A 6,000-nucleotide genomic window follows, 5' to 3' on the forward strand; every position below is an offset into this window, starting at 1 on the left:
AGGAGGGACTGATTGAATCATTGTTCATGTGACTGAACTCAATCTCCAGCCCCCTTTCCCCTTTCCAGAGGTCACACAGATATCACATGACCCAAAGCCCCAACCCTCTAATCATATGGTTGGCCTTTCTTGCTTGGTCAACCTCTGTCTTAACTATCTGGCTATCCAACTTATCTTAACATATCTTAAACTATCTAAAGGGCCACTGTAAGTAACCATTAGCCTAAACTATCAGGGCCCATTCATAAATAACAAAGAAAGTCAGTCCTATTGCTTGGGAATTTCCAAGGATTTAGAGGCTACTTCCAGGGACTGGGACAAGGGCCAATCAAATTCTTTATTATACAACAGACTCATACCAAGGCATATCAATGAAAAAATTCAGAATGTCAGAGACAAAAGCACACCCTAAAAGCTTCCGGAGAGAGAAACATGTCACCTACAAAGGTTTGTAGTTCAAATGATATCAGCTTCAGGGCACCTGGCTGGCTCAGTCAGAAGAATATGAGACTTTTGATCTTGGGGTCATGAGTTCGAGCCCCATGTTGGGTGTAGAAATTACTTAAAAATAAAGAAACTTCAAATGATATCAACCTCAACAGCAACATAGGTTGGTAAGAAACAGGAAAGCAATACCTTTACATTTTTGAGGGAAAATTATTTCTAATCTGATATTCTATATCCAACCATACTGTCAACCAAAGATGAAGGTATAATAAAGACAATTTGAAAAATGCAAGGTCTCAAACTTTCACTACCCAAGGACACTTTCCCAGGCAGCTGGAGAAGCATGGCTCCAACAATGTGAGGAAGTAAATTAAGAAAGAAAAAGCACTGAGTTCCAGAAAACAGAGAAGCCAACACAGGAGAGAAGCAAAGGGAATTTCCAGGATGATGGTGAAGGGAAGCTGCTGAATGACAATTGTGAAGTAGGCCTAGACACCAATAAATTCAGATTAGAACAGGATGATAAAAGGTTCTAAGAGGGATGTTTCCAAGAAGAAAATGGAACTCATAGATTAATTACCCAACATGTTTGACCTTATGAAGTGATCTCTGTAGCTGAGGTGGGAATGTGTAGGGTTAAATTCATAATATATAAATTGAAATCTAAACAAAAGATAAAAAAATTACAGAATTTAACTCTGAAAAGTATACAAGAAAGGAAATATAGTCAGAGTATTCCATTGCCATACAGTCAAAATACTATACTACTTAATATTTAAAATTCGAAAGGCAATTGGGTGGCTCAGTCAGTTAAGCATCTGACTTCGGCTCAGGTCATGATCTCATGGTCCATGAGTTCAAGCCCTGCAACGGGCTCTGTGCTGACAGCTCAAAGCCTGGAGCCTGCTTCAGATTCTGTGTCTCCCTCTCTTTCTGCCCCTCACCTGCTCACACACACACACACAAACACACACACACTCTCTCTCTCTCTCTCTCTCTCTCTCTCTCTCTCCCTCTCTCTCTCTCAAAAATAAACATTTTTTTAAAAATCTAACTATAATTCTACCGGGAGAATAAGGGAAGACCAAGTATGTGGAGGCAGGAAGGGAAATACACTTGCTAAATCATCTTCTATTGTATAATGTCAATAGAACTTTAAAAATCAGGAAAAATAAGGATGCCTGGGTGGCTGAGTCAGGTTAAGTGTCTTGCTCTTGGTTTTGGCTCAGGTCATGATCTCATATTTCAGGGGACTGAGCCCTGCATTGGGCTCTGTGCTGACAGTGCAGAGCCTGCTTGGGATTATCTCTCTGCTCCTCCCCTGCTCACTCACTCTCTCTCTCTCTCTCTCTCTCTCAAAATAAATAAGTAAGCTTTATTAAAAATCAGGAAAAACAGATTATATTGGTCAAAATATGGAAATAAATTTAGGGACCAAAAAAAGTCTAAAAGAGTAGTTGCTTTTGGGGAGTGAGAATCAGGGGCGATGAGGGCAGGGGAGAAGACTGACTTTTTTTTAAACGTTGTCATACACTTAGTTGATTTTTTAAAATTATGTGCATATATTATTTTGACTTAAAATGTTTTAAGGGGGCCCCTAGGTGGCTCAGTCGTTAAGCATCTGACTTTGCCTCAGGTCATGAACTCGCATATGAGTTCAAGCCCAGCGTTGGAGCCTGCTTCCAATTCTGTGTCTCCCCTCTCTCTCTGCCCCTCCCCTGCTCATGCTCTGTCTCTCTCTTTCTCAAAAATAAAGAATAAAAAAATTTTTTTAATAAAATAAAATACATTCCCTCTATGAAAAAAATTTTTTAATAAAATCTTTTAAGAAAAATAAGGGAGGGGTGCCTGGGTGGCTCAGTCAGTTAAGTGTCTGCATCTTGGTTTCAGCTCAGGTCATGATCTCACAGTTCATGGGATCGAGCCCTGCATTGGGCTCTGTGCTGACAACAAGGAGTCTGCTTGGGATTCTCTGCCTTTCTCACTCTCTGTCTCTTAAAATAAATAAACATTAGGGAAAAAAAGAAAGAAAAAGAAAGGAAGTGAAAAGTTGAGTGTCCCGAGGGTAGCATTTGTTATGTTGGAGAATTCATCACCATCCTGGGTCCAGTTATCACCTCAAAAACCAAAGCTGTTAGCTTTAAAAGCAGCAACATGTCTGTGGAACAGGCACACATTAACCGGGTTTATGAGACTGATATTTCCAATCAGATGACAGTTCATTAATTTATAAGGAGAAACAGGGCTTTGAAGCAAACTAGATTTTCTTGTTTGCTGATGAGTGCATTATCTCCCTAACAGTGGATCTACATAAGGAATAAAGTGGTTTTCAGCAAGTTGCTTGGTGATCTAAAGAACAAGTGAGGGGGCCCCTGGGTGGCTCAGTCAGTTGAGCATCTGGCTTCAGCTCAGGTCATGATCTCACTGTTTGTGGGTTTGAGCCCCGAGTCAGGCTCTGTGCTGCCAGCTAGCTCAGAGCCTGGAGCCTGTCTTCAGATTCTGTGTCTCCTTCTCTCTCTCTGACCCTCCCTTGCTCATGCTGTCTCTCTCTCTCAAAATTAAATAAAATATTAAAAAAAAAAAAAGAACAAGTGAGGTGGAGGGGTGTGTGTGTGTGAATTGGGTGGTTTCAAAGCATGAGGCCTCTATCTCTCTTGTTCCTGGACCAGCATCTTTGTGTCCCGACACGCTAGGATAGACACTCTGGTGATTGCTTTGACAACACTTATTGCTCTCTGCATCATTGGCTATGCAGACTCCTCCTAACAGGAACCTTCTTTCTTCAGTGACTTAAATACCTTTATTCAGTCTAGACTAGGCCTGACAGTTATTCTGTCTCCAGAATATACTGACACATCTCTACTTTATAGCATTAGAGACTTATGTCCAGTCAAACAGGCGACACATTTTCAAAGCGCCCGTGATGTGCCAGGCTCTGTTCTAAGCCCTGGAGTTACAGTGAGTGGTCAACAAGACTGACAGTTGGCCCTGCCCTGATTAAGCTTACAGTCTGGTAAGGAAGACATATATTAAACAAAGTGGGCAAAGTGAAGGAGCAGCTCAGCTCACAGAGACAACTTGATTTCCTTTATCCTAGTTCTTTTTTAAATATGTAAATGATACTTTTGCTTTTTTTTAAGTTTATTTCTTTATTTTGAGAGAATGAATCGGGAAGGGGCAGAGAGAAAGGGAGAAAGAGAGAGACAGAGAGAGAGAATCCGAAGCAGGTTCCACACTGTCAGTACAGAACCGAGAGACTGTGACCTGAGCCAAAATCAAAAGTTAGACGGTTAACCCAATAAGCCACTCAGGCATCCCTTTTTCCTAGTTCTTCAGGTGGGGTCACCTCATGGGTATCACCTACTGTAAGGAACCTTGGGGAAGGGCTGTTGAGTAAGGACGGTCATCTGAATGGAGAAAGAAGACTCATTTTCCAAGCCTTCTGTGGATTCTATATTCCAAATCTTTCCAATAAGGTTATTTTATGTTTAAATTTATCTAGGGCTGGTTTCTGTCATTTAGAACTAAGTATCCTGACTGGTACAGCAACCATCTCAGACATCTGTGGACCAGAGAGCAAGTTACCAAAAGGCAATTCCAAACCTTCTGCCTTAGGACTGCAACCAAAACTGGAGCCTTTCAGATCTGTGCCTTCATTCAGCTCAAAGCAGGGCACACAGGCTGTCTCAATAAAATCTGGTTGGCTGAGTCACTCAGTAAGTCCACAAATATTTGCCAGAAGCTGTTCCAGGTACTGGAACAGGTTACAAAGTAACTGTAACTGTTCCAGGTTACAAAGCTGGAATGAACTAGTTGCTGCCTTCAATGATGTCCCATATGCATTTTAGATCCTATATTCATTTAAAAAAAATTTTTTTAAATGTTTTATTTATTTTTGATACAGAGAGAGACAGATCATAGAGGGGGAGGGTCAGAGAGAGAAAGAGACACAGAACTGAAGCAGGCTCCAGGCTCCGAGCTAGCTGTCAGCACAGAGCCCGACGCGGGGCTCGAACCCATGAACGTGAGATCTGACCTGAGCTGAAGTCAGAGGCTTAACCGACTGAGCCACCCAGGCGCCCCTAGATCCTATATTCAAAACTGAGGGTGTCATCTTCCCTGACTTTTCTCCCAACCCATACATCAACTCACACTTCATGTGTGCTCTAACCACAATGAACTGTTTGCACTTCTCACTTTCCTGTGCTGGGATGCCAACACTGAGTAGTTTGGTGTTCATAGACCACAGGCATGGGAGGGAAGGAGACAGCAGGCAATCTGGTTGCTGACTGTAGACAGTGACCAGACCTTGAATGCCGCATAGAACATTCTAGATGTATTGGCTGCTATCCCAAATTATTTGGCCTAAATGGAATGACCATATAGTTTAGCTTTTCTTCTTCCACTGAAAGTAGTCTGCATAGAAGATGACACAAAGGGCTTATATGTCCATCATCTTGGCCAGAGATGCAACTGCAAGCAATGATCCCATTTTACAGATAAGCAAACAAAGGCTTCAAATGACTTGGCCCCACAGCTAGCAAATAGCAAAGTAAGGGCTTGAATGAAGTTTCCAAGACTTCAAATTCTCATTTTCTTTCCTTTACTACTACAGCTCTTATAGAGCTGTTTTGGGTTTGGTGTGAGGAAAGGGAGACAGCCCTGGCCTAGACTCCGGGGGACAGGAGGCGGGGGACTTGTTACCACCAGTGCATCAGAGGCTGTAGGTTTTACATGTCTCTTTTCTTGGCCTAGTTCCCTTCTCTACCTTCTTAAGGAAATCCTCACAACTATTCCATCCCTTTATTTTATAGATGGAGCTGAAGCTCAGAAAGTTTAAGTTTCACGCTCCAAAGTCCAGAATCTCCCTACCTTGCTTCTCTGAGGTCCAGGCTTGGACCACCGCGGTAAAGAAATCGGCCTACGGGGGTGAAGAGGATACCCGGGACCGGCCCCAGTTCAAGACTGAGGGCCGCCAGGTGGCGCGGTGGAGGTGCGCCTGTCTCGCCCCCAACCCGCGCTCCCCCCCCACCCCAACCTCCACCCGGACCGCGGTGCAGACGCACCTGAACTAAAAACCCGCGAAGCTGCCTCGAAGGGCGGGGCAGGGAGTAGCCCCACAGCCTAGCACTGGGTGGGCAAGGAGGGCGGCTTTAGTTTGCGCGGTGGGGACTGCCCGGGCCTAGCTGAAGAGTCACGCCTCCACTAGTGGACTGCCAAGCCGTGTCAGTTCGCTGCTGGCGCTGAACTCCCCAGCGTGCAATTCATTTTGGGGGGGGTCCAGGGAATAAAGTGGGGCGGGAGAGAGCGGCCAGGGCCGGTGGGGCGGAGACTTCATCGCCCCCACCTGTCGACTGCGGGTCGGGGGCGGGTCAGGGGCGGGGCCTGTCCCGTAGGGTCCGCCCCCGGTCCCAGAGCCCGGGGCGCGCGACGAGATATAAGGCAGCCGGAAACAATGCGCCTGCATCTCGCGCTCCCGCGCCGATCCCGGGAGCGTCGGGGCCGCCGTGCGCGAGCGAGGGCGGGGGCGCGCGCGGCGCGTTCTTGAGTGCG

The 6,000-nt window shown here is 45.2% G+C and overlaps 1 protein-coding gene across 1 annotated transcript in view; it reads left to right on the top strand.

Moving 5' to 3' along the window:
• MYCL (MYCL proto-oncogene, bHLH transcription factor) overlaps positions 1–6,000 on the top strand; it is a 102,367-nt gene that overhangs the window by 91,485 nt on the left and 4,882 nt on the right. The gene's annotated exons all lie outside the window — the stretch shown is intronic.

The sequence above is a fragment of the Suricata suricatta genome, chromosome 8 (genome assembly GCF_006229205.1).
Source record: "Suricata suricatta isolate VVHF042 chromosome 8, meerkat_22Aug2017_6uvM2_HiC, whole genome shotgun sequence".
In the NCBI taxonomy this organism is placed as follows: Eukaryota; Metazoa; Chordata; class Mammalia; order Carnivora; family Herpestidae; genus Suricata; species Suricata suricatta.